The sequence below is a fragment of the Apteryx mantelli genome, chromosome 4 (genome assembly GCF_036417845.1).
Source record: "Apteryx mantelli isolate bAptMan1 chromosome 4, bAptMan1.hap1, whole genome shotgun sequence".
Classification (NCBI taxonomy): domain Eukaryota; kingdom Metazoa; phylum Chordata; class Aves; order Apterygiformes; family Apterygidae; genus Apteryx; species Apteryx mantelli.
In genome coordinates, this window is record NC_089981.1 from 41,718,140 (window position 1) to 41,735,633 (window position 17,494).

Genomic DNA, 17,494 nt, shown 5'->3' on the forward strand with positions numbered 1-17,494 from the left:
TAAACAATTATTATTATTTTTTAATAGAAGGAATTCAATTCAAGTGAAGTATACTTCTAAAAATAAGGAATGCGAAGGATCTTTTCATTCATTTCATTCACTTATTAGATTACCTAATTCTCACTTTGAGGAGTGGGTTACAACTCACATTTCCCATTTCATTAATACCCTGTTACCATTATTAAGGGGATTTGAGCTTTGCCAACGTAAAACTAGTCAGAAAGGCAAAAGCATGTGGTCTTAGGATAACTTTGCAGTTGTATGACTGTTATGAAAATCTGTAATGCTGATAGAACTTGATCTCATTCTGAATAAAACTATAGTGCTGTAGAGAGGTGGATGGATAACAAGGCTGGAGAACTATTGTGATAATTAAATGTGTTCTTTAGTGCTTTGAGTTTAGAGAAAGGAACAAAACAAAACAAAATATCCTTCTGAGAGCAATTATTTCTACCTTCAACAAACAAGCTATAAAAATATAGTAGAAAAGATCCACTAAATCCACATTATATTTGTGCCAATGGCCTTTGTGATCCTTTATAGACAGTCTCGTTGACAGCTTTTCCTATTAATCTCTTCCTAGTTGGCATAACATATTCTCTTCTAGCAAGTTCTTCATCCATATCATAAAAGCTCATCATCCATAAGGTCCCTTTCTGAGACAGGTGTAGCAGGGAACAGGAACTGAGCTGCAGGGCTTTTTTCTATTTGCTTCTTCCTGATTTTTCTCTTTTTTTAGTCACTGCTACTGAAGGGAGAGATAGATACAATTGCTTGCTATTACTGAGAATATGGGCATCGAAGGAAACCAGCCAATTAGAAAGAGGTTTTACTGAGATATAAAGATATGCAGTAGTTTAGAACTCTTCTCATTTTTTAAATCCTTTGATTACAAGAGATGCAGCCTATGCAATGTAGAACACTTTATTTTCTGTTGACTTCCTGACCTTTTGATGAATCTGAATTGATCCTGTTTGAACTGGCTTTTCTTTTAGAAAACAATATTGAATAAAGAATGCACAATTACAGAGAACCCACAAAAATGGCAGGTAATTTTTCTAATAGCTAATTACTTACTCTCTTTGTTAAACAGTGGGTATCTTAATCTAGTCTGTACTAGTCTAGATTCAGTGATATCCACTGGGGGACAAAGGTAACCTTCCAGCTGATGGCTACCAGATTGTAAAACCCTCTTCTACATTTCATTTCCAAGTTAATTTTCTTTTTAGATACTACAGTTGCCTCTTATCTTCCTTTTTGATGAGTTAATCGGCTTAAGCTCCTTGAGCTTTTTTTTTTTTTTTTTTTAAATCTCAGCTGTCTTCAAATTATCAACATTCTCCCTGATTTATGGACACCGTTGTTACAGTAGTCAACAAATGTCAAATGAGAGGTAATGTATTCTCCCTAATCTTACTCAGCATTCTCCTTCTTGTTCATCCAAGGATCACATTTTATTTTGGCCACAGTACAGCACTGAGAGTTCATTCATCATTATCTGTGAGTTCTTTTCAGAATCATTGTTTCCCAGGGAAAGTTTTGCCAGGATAGGTGATGCGATTATGACATTAACTTTTTATTGCTGTTATATGATCTTAAGTAAGGATATATCATAACATTTCTTTATAAATCCATTTTGCTTGTGTTTAGATTTCCAAGAGATTCTGCAGAGAGGCTGTGGGAGTCACCATGTAGTTTAGGACATTACCCTCACTAATTCTCTCTCAAGAAGAAGTGGTGATTGCTTTCTTTCCAGACATCATCCCAATAGCATATGCTTTTGACTTCTTCTTTCAAGCCTGACACCTGGAGCTAGCGTGACAAGAGTGATACAGGCCAGAGAATCTATTAACCCATTTCTGACCATATCCCACCAAGTGTAATTAAAAATCTAGCTAGCAAATAGCATGGCCAAACAGGAAAAGATTTGTAAGGACAAAATAGTTTGTGATGAGGACATGGCATCCACACTAGCATTCTTGGGGGGGATTTACTTCAGATTAGCTTGAGTCTGGTCTTGCAGACCGAGTGCTCATTTGCAGCTGGATTACATTAGGTGCACTCCTGGAGTACATTTTTTTTTCATCTGAAAGGAATCCAGATGATGCATTCAGAGTCTACTCCATGATGTGAACCAAAGCATAGTAAATGCACAAATGAATCATAGTGCGGTAAATAAGGATGAACTGAAATTCCTGAACTGAACTGGAATGCTAATGTAGAGTCATCTTGTGACTCTGATAAAGGCATGCTACTTCTCTAAAAAATTGTCATTTCCTATGCCCTTCCATTTCCTCAATAATTCCCAGATAGATTACAACCGTTTTAAATTTTAATATTATAATCATGTAAATCTTCCCAAGACCTCTCAATAACATAAAAGGGGATGGATGTATTCTCATAAATAGGTTATTCCAAAGCTTCTTTTTATCATCTATGGGTGTGCAAGTGGACAACCAAATGATTTACTTTCTTCATGTTTCTTGACGCCTTGATTAATTTTGTTAGCAACATCTTGATTCTTGTCTCAAATGATTTCTAATCTGTTTCCCTTTATTGCCACATTTTAGCTGTTTTTTTGCTATTAAAGCTTTCTAGACTACTCTAGCCTACCTGTTCCTTAAAACAATAAATAGCCTGTATATTGAGTTGAAGGCTATAACTGTTTTACAGCATCATCTCTCCAGAGACAGAATTCCGCAAAACCAAAACATTTTCTTTTTATCATTTACCATGTCAAATATCTAACCCCTGAATTTTATAGCCTCCATCTTTCTTATATATTTGTAAATGTGGAAACCACTGAGAAGAAAATTTGATAGCCTTCTCCTTTATTTTACTTTCTAACAGTCAGAATTCACTTATAATTTATGAGCTATCCCAATCAGAAGTGTATCCAGGAATCTTTAACACAGAGATTTCCATCTACTAGCTTCAAACATATCAAATTTTAGAGTGACATCTAATATTTTGGGATACAGAAAGTGACTGAATTATCCTTTCTTCTCTTTCTTACAGAATGTCCATTACATCATTCTTGGCTTCTTGGCTTATGTCTTGTCTGAGTACTTGGAAAGCTCTCTGTTTGATATGCTTTATTTCCATATGCTGTGGACTTTGCTGTTATTCATTGATTTGCTAGTTGAATATGTTCAACAGTCTCCATTCCACTCAAGTAACTGAAATTCCAAAAAATGTCTGCACTTTCCATAATGAAACATGCTGGATATATCCAGCTCTGAGGAATTCTGTTATTCTTCTCTCTGAGCATTATAGGTTCCTCATTCTAATATCTTCACATATCTTACATTGCTGGAAGTTACTAACTGCCCGATCATCTCCATGGCTATTCGGCCTTCGGAGTCTTTTCTTTTTTTCTTTGAATCAGAAGCATTAATGGTCCCCAGACTACTCAGAGATTTCAAGTAGTGGAGCAGGTCAGTAGAACTATAGCTCTCATCAGCCCCTGTGCAGTCTCCAATCCATCTCCTGTTGGTAAGGTTTAGGTTTCCCGTTCTCCTTTCCACTGACCAGCAGAGAATTGCAGCTGTCGTCACCTTCAATCCTATGTGTGTGTGTCTGTGTTAGGAACAGTCTTTCAGCAGAGAATGAGAAATCTGTGACAGATATTTCTGAACTAAAGAGCTTCAAGTTTAAGAAACATAACCTCTTACATTTTGGGATGCTCAGAGAGATTGCACACAATGAGCAACTGTTTTTAATTTTCAGCCCAGCTGACATATTATCTTTACAACTTAATTTCTGCCCTTTTGGAACACTTAAACACTTTATTTCAGTATTCATTAATTTCTCCCCAAATACAGTAAGCAAAAGAAAAAAAAAACATTTTAACATTCTAGCTTTTGATAAAAATAGGATGTCGTTTTTCATGTTGGATGCTGTTTACCATTTAACTTACCTTCACTGAAGCACTCTGTGATGTACAACAATGGGAGATGAGAAATCTAATTTTTTAAAAAGAAATGTTTTCATTGGAAATTGAATCTGATAAGGTTGGCAGCTCCTCAAATGATGCAGGACAATATGCTAAATAAGCTCTTTTGAGGAGCTAAATGACACTTGAAATCTAGCCAAGAAGTTATTTCCAAAAGCCTACAGAAAACAAAGGATGTACTTCATGTGGGAACTACTTAAAAAAGTAGCTGGAAACAAAAGAAAGTATGGAACTGTTCCACTGTGTTAGCACTGAACTCTATGTTTCTTATACAGTATTGGAAAAAAGTTTGAAGTACAATACTTTATTCTAATTATTAACATAATTATCTCTGTGATCTTTCTATGTTAGTGGAAAGAGGAAATTTTCTGTAGTCTTATTGTAAAAGGAAAACAGCAAGTACATTGAAAATCTGAATATACTTCAGAACAAGCAGTCCTGTCAGCTTTTCCTGTTTGTCACAAAGAGAACTGTTAGATTAATTATCTTTAGGTAGAGGACTTGAGGACTAGAGGAAAATCTTGTGATTTTCTCCCTTCTTCAAATGGACTTTCTGTTCTAGTTTTAAAGTCCCATCCATGGACTACTATTTTTGTGGCATGGACACAACTCCAGCAGCTGTAGAAGGCATTAAAACATCCAGCTGCTTTTCTTCACACATCAGACAGAAAAAACAACCACAATAAACAAAATGGAAAGGACCATTTAAATACTCCAAACAGTAATGCTATCGCACAAAGTCAGCTGTCTTAGTCAAAATGATCATCATCTCACTTGCAAAAATAACTGACATAAATGGGTGATGAATCTTCACACTTTCTCTTTTCTTGACTGCCCAGTTTGTGAAATAGAAGCAATAAAACTTCCTGCACCAAAGGAAGGAGATAAATCCATTTGTCTTTATCAAGAGTTCAGAAAATATTGTCACAGGGACCATAGAGAAACATGTAGGTAAAGGAAACTAACGACCTTATTTCACAAAAGTCACTGAACAGCCAGCAGACAATAAAAACATGTCACTTTTGAATTAAGTGAGATCTAAACCAGTAAAATCCTCTGAACAACCTCCCAGAACAAACAACATCCATCAAATTCTACTTTTATAAGAATATGAAATCTATTGCCTTAGAATGATCATCTGTTTCTGGATGCTTTGACCTTCTGCTGCTTGGTGGAGGAGTTTCCCTTAAGTTTAAGTGACTGAAGGTACAAGCCATCTATGTCTTACAATTGTAACTCTGCAGCCCATAGGTTTAGTTACCCTGTCTTTAGCAGAGTTCATAAATAAAACTATCTTTGGATAACACTTCTCTCCTGAAGGTGATTTTTCACTTGAGTCAGAGAAGAAATATATATATGTATATATAAATTTTGTTCATTTTTTGAGGAAAAATAGCTTATTTGTCCATTCAAATATCTATCTTGACCATCAAAGATACGATATTGAGTTTTGCGAAGAGAGTTGTAAAAAAAATAAAATTTCCTCCTCCTTTAGAATGTTTTAGACATGTTTCTTATTACCATTTCACCATTTTCACTGGTGCTAAAGACAGTCTTTAAGTGCAAAACCCAGTAAACTCAATGATTCTGTATGCACTGAATCAGTTATTAATAATTAGAGACTGCATTTGTTTAACTTAATCCTTTACGTGTGAGTTTTTTACAATTAACACTACAAGTCAGCAGCTTCAAAAGTCCAATTTATTCAGTTCACCTTTTCTAGAGCTGCAGCCTAATCTGTGGAAAGTCTGATTCATTTAAATTTTGGCCTGATTTTTTTTGTATCCTCTTGTGCTAGAAAGATAATTAGGACATAGCCTTTGAAATCTTTTAACCAATTTAGATCATTTGGGAATCTACGCTCAGTTTGCCTGCTGTTTTGATAATAAATGAGAATTCATCCTCCAAAAAATCTTGACCTTGTTCGTAACCCTAAATGTTGGATAACAAGCATACCATTTAGGGTCCATTAGCATTGCCCGGCAGGCATTCATAACAGTATATTAATAGTCCTGTTCAGATTACAAAATAGCTGAGATGAAAAACGTTGAGATTTGCTCAGTGCTTTGTATTAAGTTCTGGAAAAGTTAGGGCATCTCTGATAAGAACTAGGAATGGAAGTCAAGGGAATATGTCCCTAATTATAAAATAAATTAGCACTTCTTGAAAAAATTGAACAATAAAATATTACAGCTCTTTTTGAGAATATGATCTTCCAAATTTTTCTGGAGCTTCTGAATGAATGGCTTTGTTTCCAAAAAGAAAAGAAAAGCTCTTTCCGATTCCACAGGCTTCCCTCCAACAAGTTTCTGCTTCCCTGTGCTTCATGTAGCATTCCAGGAAGAAAGAAATGCCTAAGGTGAGGTGGAAAACAAGGTCCTTTGAGGGGGGCAAAGGAGCTTGGTATAAATTGAGGAAAGCTGTGTCTGACTGGAGTAGAACTAGCAATAATGGAGAGGGCAAAGACTGGAGAAAGAGTATTAAAGACTTTAGTATAGTTTTTCACTACTGTTTATATTTTACTAATTTATTATTCCCTTTCTACCTTAGTTCCTCTTCAAAGCTTGCATCACTCTCATATATATATGTGTGTGTGTGTGCGTGCATTTTTTTTCTTTTAAGATCAGTATATTTTTATTTTGTTGTAATTTATTTTTGGCCAGCTATCAGCTTGATGCACCAACTGGTAAAGGCCAAGCGTGAACTTGCTTGCCAACATAGCTTATGTATTTCTGTCAGTTTTTGCCTGCCGAAAGCATACTACTTTCTGTTGCAGCCAGCAAAGGAAAGAACATAAGCCAAGAATCAGTGATCAGATCTTTCTCTCGAAATTGTATCATGTTATACATTTAGAGCCTACAAAGGAGGCAGTTTATGTACCTCCATTTATAAAAGACAATAAGGCTCATTAATTTATTTCTGATTATTTGAAGGTTTATAGATAGAGGACAAATTTCATTGTAGTGAGCAGGATGGCAAACAAATCACAATGTGGACATATTGAAATAATTTTTCTTTTTTGGCTCGCAGCAACCCACAGAGATTAGACTAAAAGTTTTGAGTTCTGTCAACTTTTCGAAGCTGATGAATATTCTTATCGGTGCAATCACAGCATAGACTGATGTATGTGCTACCTGTGTGTAAAAATATAAGATGAAGTCTTGAGCATAGATGAGGTGATGTTTGAAAAGATACAATAGCATAAAGAACAATATTACGAAATCTATTTGAAACAACAGAAGCGTTTCCAGATTTCTGTGAACTTAAGATCAAGAGCTCTGTATCTGGTCTCTTCAAGAATACATTTTGTGTCATACTATAGCACCAGTTATGCACACTTTTTTTCTTAGGAAAACTACCTTGGAAGTGACTAATGAAGAATATATATATATTATTTAATACTGTTGATAAGAAAGCTGATAAATAGTCTTTCTAGTCTGAAAAGTGTTTAACTGTGTTATTTGTTTCATGGCTACAGCACTCATGTGATCTGCAGGCAAATTGGCTCAGCTAACAGCAAAACCATTATTTTGTTTGTTATTTGATATGACATTCAACCTCAGACCCCCAAAAGACAAGCTAGATTTGTTCTGTCTTACACGTGCCAGTAATAAAAATTTTGAAGACCAGTTTTTCCTTTTGCACACTTATAGCTATTCAACATTATGAACTTCAAATTCTGTCCTCTTTTGTCTTGCAGAACCTATTTACCTCCATGGGGGCTCAATAAATCAGTATTATCTTTATAACTGTAATTTTGGCTAATAACTACAGAACTGTGCAAGTGATAACCTAGCTTACTTTCCTTTGGGTCATCTGCTGAGAAGTGATTCATTTTAAAAAGAAATTAAAAATTAAAATAAAATCATATATTACTCTTTGACCCAGACAGTTTAGAATGACTGAAAAAAACAAACCCTCCATGTTCCAGATCTTTTCAATCTAATAACTCCTCTTTAATTGTGCAAAGCTCATCTGTCACTTTTCAGTGTTGTATTATTTTCTTAAAATAATCATCCACTTAGATTCTCATGTATTTTAGCTGTGTTGTGTTTTATGTCTGGTTTCACTGGCTGAGATGCAAGTGAATTTGCTTTGTGTGCTGGCAATAAGCAGCTCTGGAATACGCTTGCTCAGTGGCAGCACAGTTTTCCATTTGTTCTTCCTCAATATGAAGGTAATTTGTAGTATTATGAAATGCATGTATTTTGATACATATCACTTTCTAATGAACTATTTGATATAACATCAGATGTTTGACCCTTGCTTTGTACAATGAGGAAAAAAAAAGTCTTTGTAATGAAAAAAACATGCATTATTACTTACATAATATTTTAATTGGGGAGAGGGGAAAAATGAAAAGAACAAACAAGTGCCAGAACAATAATATTATATTTAATATTATCTGCAAATTTGCTAAATATGAACTATGAGTGGTTTCAAAGAGTATAATTACATTGAGTGTAATCATTCAATTATTTGAATTTTTTCCCTAATTGAATTGGTACAATGGGATTTTTTGAAAAGGTAGGAAGTGGGTTTTCTGTTTAAATGTCATTACAGTTTATTTAAGTCAAAAATTTGAATTCTAGTGGGATATCACACATACTTAATTTTGAAGCCTTACCATGGCCTTAACTATTTTGATTTTATAATGAATTGATGTTGACAAAATTCTGACGAATGATACATATTATGGACTTTCACTTTCTATTATGAAATCCTATTTTCAACTGAATATTATTCTATTTGAGCATAAAACAGTCCAAATGTTTTCATGCCATGTACCTCCTTCAATGTCTCTTTGGTACCAAGATTGAGGGAATGTGAAAATGTAGATAAACAATGAGGAAAAGGTGTGTTGAGAGTGAAAGGATACACAGGGGGTCAGTTGAGAGACGAGAGACTTAGAGTGGGTTAGACTTTTAATAGAATTTGAGAAGGATGTTAAAAGATGTAAAGAGAAACAGAGAAGAGTTGGAATTGTCTTGGACTAGTGGTCAGTAAATGAAATAGAAGACACCAACTGAACAAGGAAGAGAATCTGCTGAAAAGTGCAAGCATAACATATTTGCTAAGTATTAAAGGTCTCACTTTGTAGCCTTCATCTTTCTTTTTCAGTTTAATTGGATAAAATATACATCCAAACATGACTGAAATTGTTGGAAGCTCATTCACAAATCCAGATTACTTAAATACCTGGCTTACTGTTGGTAATTATGAATTTACATGTCTGTTGTATTTAATTATTTTGGTAAGATTTACTTCTAAAATTCTCATCTCCTTTTTCCAAAACTGGTCAGTATGAGATCATTTCAAGTGAAATCTCTCTCTTCCCAACCCTCCAAAAAAAGATGGAGTGAAGAGATTATTTCCCAGTCAGATCCTTTTTTGCTATCAGGTAAACTATCTGACCCACTGGATTTATTTATGATATCTAGGTTAGCAATTTATAGCTTTTGGGAAAGTCTACATTTCTACTAATCTTTCTTTTGGTCTTTCTATAAAGATGGACTCGCAGTACTCACCTCTTTACTTTGTTCCTACTTCTTGTTTTTTTCTAAGAATGATTTCTCCTCTGATAAAAGTAACTAATATTCTTTCTGTTTCTAAACATTTTTTAAGAAAATGCATTATTAAAATTATTTTATCCAGAAAAGTGACAAAACAATTTTAGGAAGTAAACCTGTAGACATATTTGAAAATTACTGTGTTAGAAATTCTGTTTTGTAGTTGTAGGTCTGACATGTAACTACCGCTTCTTTTGGATTAATTAATTTAATAAGACAAGTCATGTTCACAGAACAATTGTTTTCTCTGGTTATAATTATGCTTCATTATCTTTTAACTGTATCAACATTTTTCCAATCTTTCCTTCTGCTTTCCTATCCAGATTAAGTGCTATGAGAACACAAATATTTTTGTGGTGTTGCTAATATCGGCTAAATATGAGAATTGTCAGTTTAAACTGAATCCTCAGCCTTGCGATGTAGGCAAGAAATTCTTTGGGGTGAAGAAGTTGAATCAGGTGCATCCCAGAAAGGGACTCAGGCTTGTTTTTCCCTGCCCTGTCTATGCAGGCCACAGGGAGGCTGAGACCAGAGGCTCGCTGACCAGGGCTGAGCAGCTCCTCCGGCTGCTGTCCCCAGCTGAGGCTGCTTGGGGAGCTCCTAGCTCCCTCCTTGAGTCCTTCTTTTGCACAGAGATGAACCAGCGGGGTTGAGGCTAACCTGCTAGATCAAAATGGGCTAAAGCACTCACCGGGTCATTGTAGTTGGCTGCAATTACTGCCTTCCAGCTGATATACGCTATCTAGCTGTGTGACTGTTTCTAATTACTTTCACGATGACATCAAGCAAGTTAGCTCAAACCGCCTTAACCACTTTCATTATTTTTCACTGTTCAGAGCACATCTATTATATCCTAAGATAACTGAAATTCAAATGAGCCACTTCTGTACCAAAAAAAAGAGGATAGCAGGAGAAGATAGCTGACACAATGCTTTGAATTAGATGCTAAATGCTAGTGAAATTGCCCAGAAAGTAGAAAATATGGATTCATCTCCCTCTTTTACCTGAAATGGCTCAGGCAAAGCTCCTCTCAAAACAGTGTCTTAATCCCAATGAAGTAGGCAATGCTAGATGAGGCTGTTCTCCATTCCTTCTATTTAAAATGGGCCTGTTTAAAATGTGTAAACAGTCAGGACTACAGGATTTTGGGGACCAGAGTACATTAGAGGAGGCAGCATTTTGTAGTTCATTCTGGACTGTCCTCTGCAAGTTCTAGTCCTGCTCCTAATTTATGTATTTTATTTAATAACTCTTTAATGCAAGCACATAATTGGGAGGCTATAATTTAGGGTAATCAACTGAGACTTTTTACATGTAAGTTTTGTATCTCTCCTTGGATAAACTAAGCTACACTGTCATGCTTCCCCTGGGCCCAATTAATTTCAGCTTCCGTTTTTGCAAGTGGAACAGCTCCAACAAGAGAGGTGCGTATAGGTGGTTTGTAAGGGCACTCTCATGGGAGGTGGGAGGTGCAAGCTTAAATCTTAGGCGGAAAGGAAAATTAAACCTAAAATCTGCTACCTCCTACACACATGCTAGAACTGCCAAGCAACTACATAAAAGGCAGAAACTATCACTTCCTTCTTAAAAAATTTATGTGAGGATTACCTGGTTTCATGATCCCACTCATGATTACATGTCAGTGTACGATCAAGATAATTAGCAAGTCACAGCTACTGCAGTAACAGGCAAGAATGGCATATTTCTAGGTATTTGGCAAACCTCAATAGTTAGCTCTGCAAAGTTTTTCAGGATTTGTATTTTATTTTTAAAATTTCACAGAAGTCCCGTTCTTGGCTCAGCAGTGTATTTTGAAATCTACTGTTAATGAAATGAAATTATTAGAATATTTAATTATTAATTTAAATAGTCATTTAACCAGTTTTCCTGATTTTAAATCAATGCACTTTAATCTTCAGAAGGCTCAAACATCTATTTCTATGATAATGCACCTTAACCAGTGCACCATATCACATGTGGTGGAGGTTTTAAGAAAGAATACAGGCAGGCTCTCTACTCTGCCCCTACTATGCTGTAAGGAAAAAAAAAGATGATATTCTGCTTAGTCCCAGAGGACTATGCCAGAGCCCTATGTCTGTGGAAAAAGATTATCCCAGGCAGGAAATACTGCAAACCTCAGTGGTGAATAATATTTTCATGTAAATCAAAATTGGGAGCTTTTACCCTTCCCCAAAGGTCCATAAGTATAAATGATTTATTAACACTTAATACATTTATTAAGATTTATTTACTAATAGGGAAAACTTTTCTGCATCATTACTAAGTGGAGACCTAGAGCTGAGATTAGATGGATGGAGGACAATAATCAATACTGCTCACTCGTGTAGGAGTTAATGACAACATGCATATCTAAGTGGCAGATACAGGAGCTCTAAAACATGAGTTATGAATGGAAGCAGAGTACATGCAAATGCTTTAATTTTCATAAAGAACAGATTAATAAAAATGTTTTAAATGTCACCACTCTAAACACGTATACCAAAATATTTCCATGCTAAAGCATTTGAAATGACACCCATTTTTAGATGGATTCAAATTACTTTCTAACTAATAAATATTATTACTTTCTAATTTCTATTGCCAACTGTTTACCAGCATGCTACTTATTACTTATCATAAATAACAACAATGTTTTACTAATAGCTTTTTAACGAGTAATAAATAATTGCTCCATTAATACAAAGTGCACTAATTTGTTCTACTCTTGGACTCATTCCTCTCCTGCTTACTATGCATATATTAAAAAAAATTATGGATGTTTTTATTATTTTTAAAAGCGCAAATAATTCTGAGATAAGTGTCTAATAGATAACTGGTGATAACTGGTGAGACATTGAAACTTTCAGGGCACAAAGACCATGCAGGTTCTTTTTCCCTCTTTATGACTATTAATGTCCTGTGAAGTCTCACTCAGTCTCTTACTTTTTCTGCACAGAATTTAAATTTGACTTACCCCATTCATTTGGATGGAAATAAAACAAATGAAGGTAGAAATCTACTCATTAGGCCAATTCTCAATGGATGTCTTGCTTGAACAAAAACTTATTGTTCCATGATAATTATTAAATGTATAGAGAACAATCACAGTACAAAATCCATAAAATCCTAGGGTAATTACATAGTAGTTAAAATATTATTGAGGCTAAGAAATTCAGGCTATAATTATTTTTATCACAATAAAAATCACACAAAAATTGCTCAGTTTATTAATTTTTTATTTTTACTCTGCTTCCAATCAGTCCTCATTCAGGTATAGGGACCATTAATTTTGCACTTTATTCAGAATTCCCCCAATTCTTCCATCCAGTATATAAGTACATCCAGAAAGGTTTCAGATCCTTTTACTTCATCTGAGATCGTGGCTGAGCAAAAATGAGAACAAATGGAATAAATACTTCAGGCTTTCAATTTATGAAAGATTCTCTTCCCAAAGCAGAGGAGAAGCCAGGTGCCTATTTTACATGAGATCAAACTTGAAAGTTTCAAGCTTCAGTGATCTTAAATGGTACACAGATTTGATTTGGCTCTGTGCTGAGGTATGATTTTTCCTTGTGTGAATAAGATATACTTAGGATGTAGATGAAGAGTTTTCTTCAGTTTTAAGCTCTGAAAGATCATAACACAAGGCATTTCTGTGCAGTGGTTGTATTAGTATCTTCATGTTAAATTGGTAGCTGTGCTCAGTGGTACAGGATAATGACATGCAAAATTTTGTGTTTATTCTTCCAGTTTTCTAATGAGATACAGTGTCTCTTAAGGGGCTTTATTTTCCAGTATTTTTATATCTATAAAATTCTTCTGTCTCTAGATAAATATTCTTTGTGACACCATGCACCAATTTAGAAAATGGATTTTATGCCCGCAATAAGAATTCTATTTTTGCTTAGGGAACTTCTGTGGATTTTTTTTCTCTTTGTTTGTTCAAGGGTTTGTTGTTGTTGTTGTGTGAAGAATATACTATTTTCCATTAATTGTTCCTAATAGAATGTCCTTGATTTCACCCCAGTTCTGTATATAAAATTAGTCTCTGAGTTACATAGCCATTTTGAAAGATTTCCACTTTTCTTTCTCTAAGTGAAGACCCCAATTCTGGTGTCTTTTTTGTAGATTGCTTTCTCAATAGAAACATACCAATGTAAAAATTGACACAGAACTGGCCCAATGTCCTTGCAAATGTCTGATATAATAGTCTTTATGTCATACTCAAACTTGCCTTCACCAAACTGAATTCTTAAACATTAGGTTTATGTATAACATTCCATATATTAAGGAAATATAAGAGCTTTTTCCAAGCCAGGTTTTGTCCAAAAGCCCTTTGACCATGCAAGCCTGGTGATGGACCTGGACTGTAAAGCTATTGAGAGGCTTAGATGTGGTGCTGCACTAAGATGGTCACACAGCTTTTGGACTGGTTCTCATTTGGGCTCTGCCAGGTTGGAGCATGGACAGGAATGTAAGTCATAGACATATCTTTGGAGAGGAATGCGAATAATGTACTATACGCAGCGATACCAGATTGTGCACCCTCTGTGACACTAATCACAAGGTCTTCTGCTTGTGAGATGGAAGGCTTGGTTCAAGAATGGAAGCTGTGTCCCCCATAGAGAGGTGGTCTGCAACTGGAGTGCTGCAGTGAATGAATATATAATCTTTAGGAAAGACAGGCAGGGAAGACAAGGAAGGGGGTTTCTCTCTACACACAAAGGAGAAACTCAGTTGTCTGGAGCTCTGCTGCTGAATAAATAACAAACCTGTCAAGAGCTTATGGGTCAGAAACAGAGGAGTGGCCATGAAGTGGCATGTCATGGAAGCTGTCTTCTACAACACCTGTTTAAGAAGAGGTGCTAGAAACAGCCTTCTTTAAACAACCGGAAGAAGTTTCCTGGTTGCAGGCCTTGTTTCTCATGGGGGATTTTAACCACCCTGCTACCTGATGAAAGGGCAGCCAGTGGGTGCAGGCCATCCAGGAGATTTCTGGAGTGCATCAGAGACAATTGTTTGATGCAGGCCCTGGATGGGCTAATGAGGGGAGATAGGCTGTTGGATCTGCTACTCATAAATAGGAAAGGACTGCTCAGAGTTGTTATAGTCAATGGCAGCCTTGGCTGTAGTGACCACGAGATGGTAGAATTTAAGAACCTGTGGGAAGTGAGGAAGGGCAGTAGCAGAATTAAGAGCCAGGACTTCAGGGAAGCAGAGTTCAGCTTGTTGAGGGAAGTGGTGGATGGGATCCTGTGGGAAGCTGCTCTGAAGGGCAAAGGAGAGATGATTGATTTTCAGTGACAACCTCTTTATAACACAGAAACGGTCCATTCCACTCCAGAAGAAAATGAGCAGGTATAGCAGGAGCCAGCTTGGATGAAGGGTGAAATCCTGACTGAACTTCAATGCAAAAGGGAAATAGATGGCAGGTAGAAGTGCTTTAGTCAAAGCAAAGGCCTGTGACATGTATAAATTACAACTACATGACTCAAGATATAATCAATATTAACCTGTCTTGAATCTAGTAAAATTTTGTTTTGAAGTATAAAGCTGGTCTGATCTATCAGTATTCTAAACACTCCCATCACAACAATCTCTTAATTCCAACATACATACATATGCATACATATATATAGACACATATATTCACTTACAACAGTGGAGACAGCTACCAAGAACAAATATAAAAGCATCATCCAGATACACGAGGATAGAATTAGGAAGGCCAAAGCTCAGGTGGAGATGAAATTGTTTAGAAGCATGAAGGGCATAAAGAAAGGCTTCTATAGGTCAATGACTGGAAATCTATCTGGCAGCCAGTTACAAATGGCATTCCTCAAGGGTCAAAACTGGGGCTTATACCTTCATTAGTGACTCGGAGAGTGGGACAGAGTGCACCACCAGTAAGTCCTCGAATGGTACCAAACTGGGGGTGATGTTCTGGAGAGCAGGACTGCCATTTAGGAGGCTGTCAGCAGCTGAGGGTAATGTTCTGGAGAGCAGGACTGCCATTTAGGAGGCTGTCAGCAGCTGGAGGTCAGGCAAAATGGGAAATCCTGCGTTTGGGGTAGAACAGTCCAAAGCAACAGTGCAAACTAGTTAGGTATCAGCTCTGCCAGAAAGGATCTGTTGGTGAACAAGCAATTGAACATGAGTCAGGAGTGCGCCCTTGTGGTGGTGAAGTCTAAGTGCACACAGGGGCTCTTTAGCAGTGTAGCCAGCCGGTCGAGGGACCTCTACCGGATACTTTTGAGAGGCTGAATCTGGAGTGCTATGTCTGATTTAGGCCCCCAATAAAAGAGAGATGCTGATTCTGTTTTACAAGGTTAATGCACAATTTTACTGTTTGATTTGAAATTCTAAGAATCTTCTAACAACGGTTCTACCCATTTTGTGAAAATATCCTGTGATTTCAAGCTGAAAGTTAGACCTAAATATCTAAAGTTAGACCCTGTATGGATTATATGATTTATCTTAGAATCATAGGAAAACTTGGGCTAGAAGTAACCTCTGGAGATCAGGACATGTTGTTCTCAATTGATAACAGTCTTCTGTTATATACAGCAGATAATTCATATCATCCATTTATTATACTTCATCTCAAAAAGTATACACTTAGGTTTTTGTCATTAAAATACTGAATAAAGGCTGTTTTAGAAAATCACAGATTTTAGGATTAAGAAGCTTCATATAATGTTAGCTAAATTTATTCATGGGTACTTCATATGCATTTTTTCTATTACTGTCATTCTTCTGAAATGTAAATAGTTACGCTTCCTCCATGGTGTTTACCTACCATATCATCTGTATGGACGGTAATCTTTCTCCCTCATTCTTTCAGCCTTTATTTTGCTAGGCTAAAGAAACAAAATTCTCCTAGTTCCTGCTCCTGAAACAGGTTCTACAGTCTTCTGATTGTCCGAGTAGTCATGCTCTGTACCTGTATTGTTTTGAATTCATCTTTCTTTACTACAGGTGATCAGAACCTAAGACGAAGTCTCATCAGTGACTTTTGTAATACTATTTAAACTTCTAATTGAAATACTTTCACCAGTACCTCCCATATTCATTTTAACCTTCTTTATCTTATTATATTGGCAGCTCATCACCTAAATATTGACAAGTGCCATGTGGTCTTTTTCTTCTGCCTGATGAGATCTCAAGCAACAGCAGAAGATTTATTTACAAGGTATGCTGCCTTGCTTCTATACTGTTGAATTCCACTCCATCTCTTTTACTTTCAGGTTACTTATTGCTTCCTCTATGAGATTCTGATATTATATGGATGATGCCACCAATATTTTTCATCAGTAATGTCCTATTTTTGGTGTTATAGTTTGTTAATGAAAGTATATAAAATACTCTGTTGCTAGGCTAATCCTTAAGGAACTTCACAAAAATCTCACATGAATATTATGCATCCCCTTATTATAGTCTGATTCTGATGAGAAAATCTCTTCCCTGCCTTTCCATTCTTCTACTCTCCCTGTCTTTTCCCATCCGACAAGTAAACAGTCATATAACACTATGCCCACTTCTTTACTGAAGAGCTTGTATCCGTATTACTTCCTCAGTATAAAAATTCAGGAGTAACCAAACCTATTTATAACTATTTTTGCTGACCCTGATAATTTGAAATAATTTAAAAACCAATTGTCTCTGTCACCTTGAGTATAGATGTGTACACTAATGGCTGGGAATCCATGTATGGATTTTTCTTCTTTAGTTCAGTCATCATTGGAAAGAATGGGAAAAAGGAAATATGACCCAAAATAGAAGGATGAACCCTAACTAAAAATACCTTTGAAACATTTTTCATTTAAAGAATTGCTAAACTCTTTCATTATTCAATGGCACCTCTGAGATTAACAGAGAAATTGGCAAGAGTCCCAATCTGACAGCAGAGATTGAATACTGGATGCAAAGCTTCCATTTGAAATATTAATTATTAAAATTAATAAAGAGT

The 17,494-nt window shown here is 35.9% G+C and overlaps 1 long non-coding RNA gene across 1 annotated transcript in view; it reads left to right on the plus strand.

Moving 5' to 3' along the window:
- LOC136991989 (uncharacterized) overlaps nucleotides 1-16,701 on the plus strand; it is a 56,454-nt gene extending 39,753 nt beyond the window's left edge. The window contains exon 3 of the long non-coding RNA XR_010884017.1: nucleotides 16,630-16,701. This is a non-coding gene — a long non-coding RNA (uncharacterized lncRNA). The remainder of the gene's footprint in view (nucleotides 1-16,629) is intronic.
- Nucleotides 16,702-17,494: the final 793 nt, after the last annotated feature.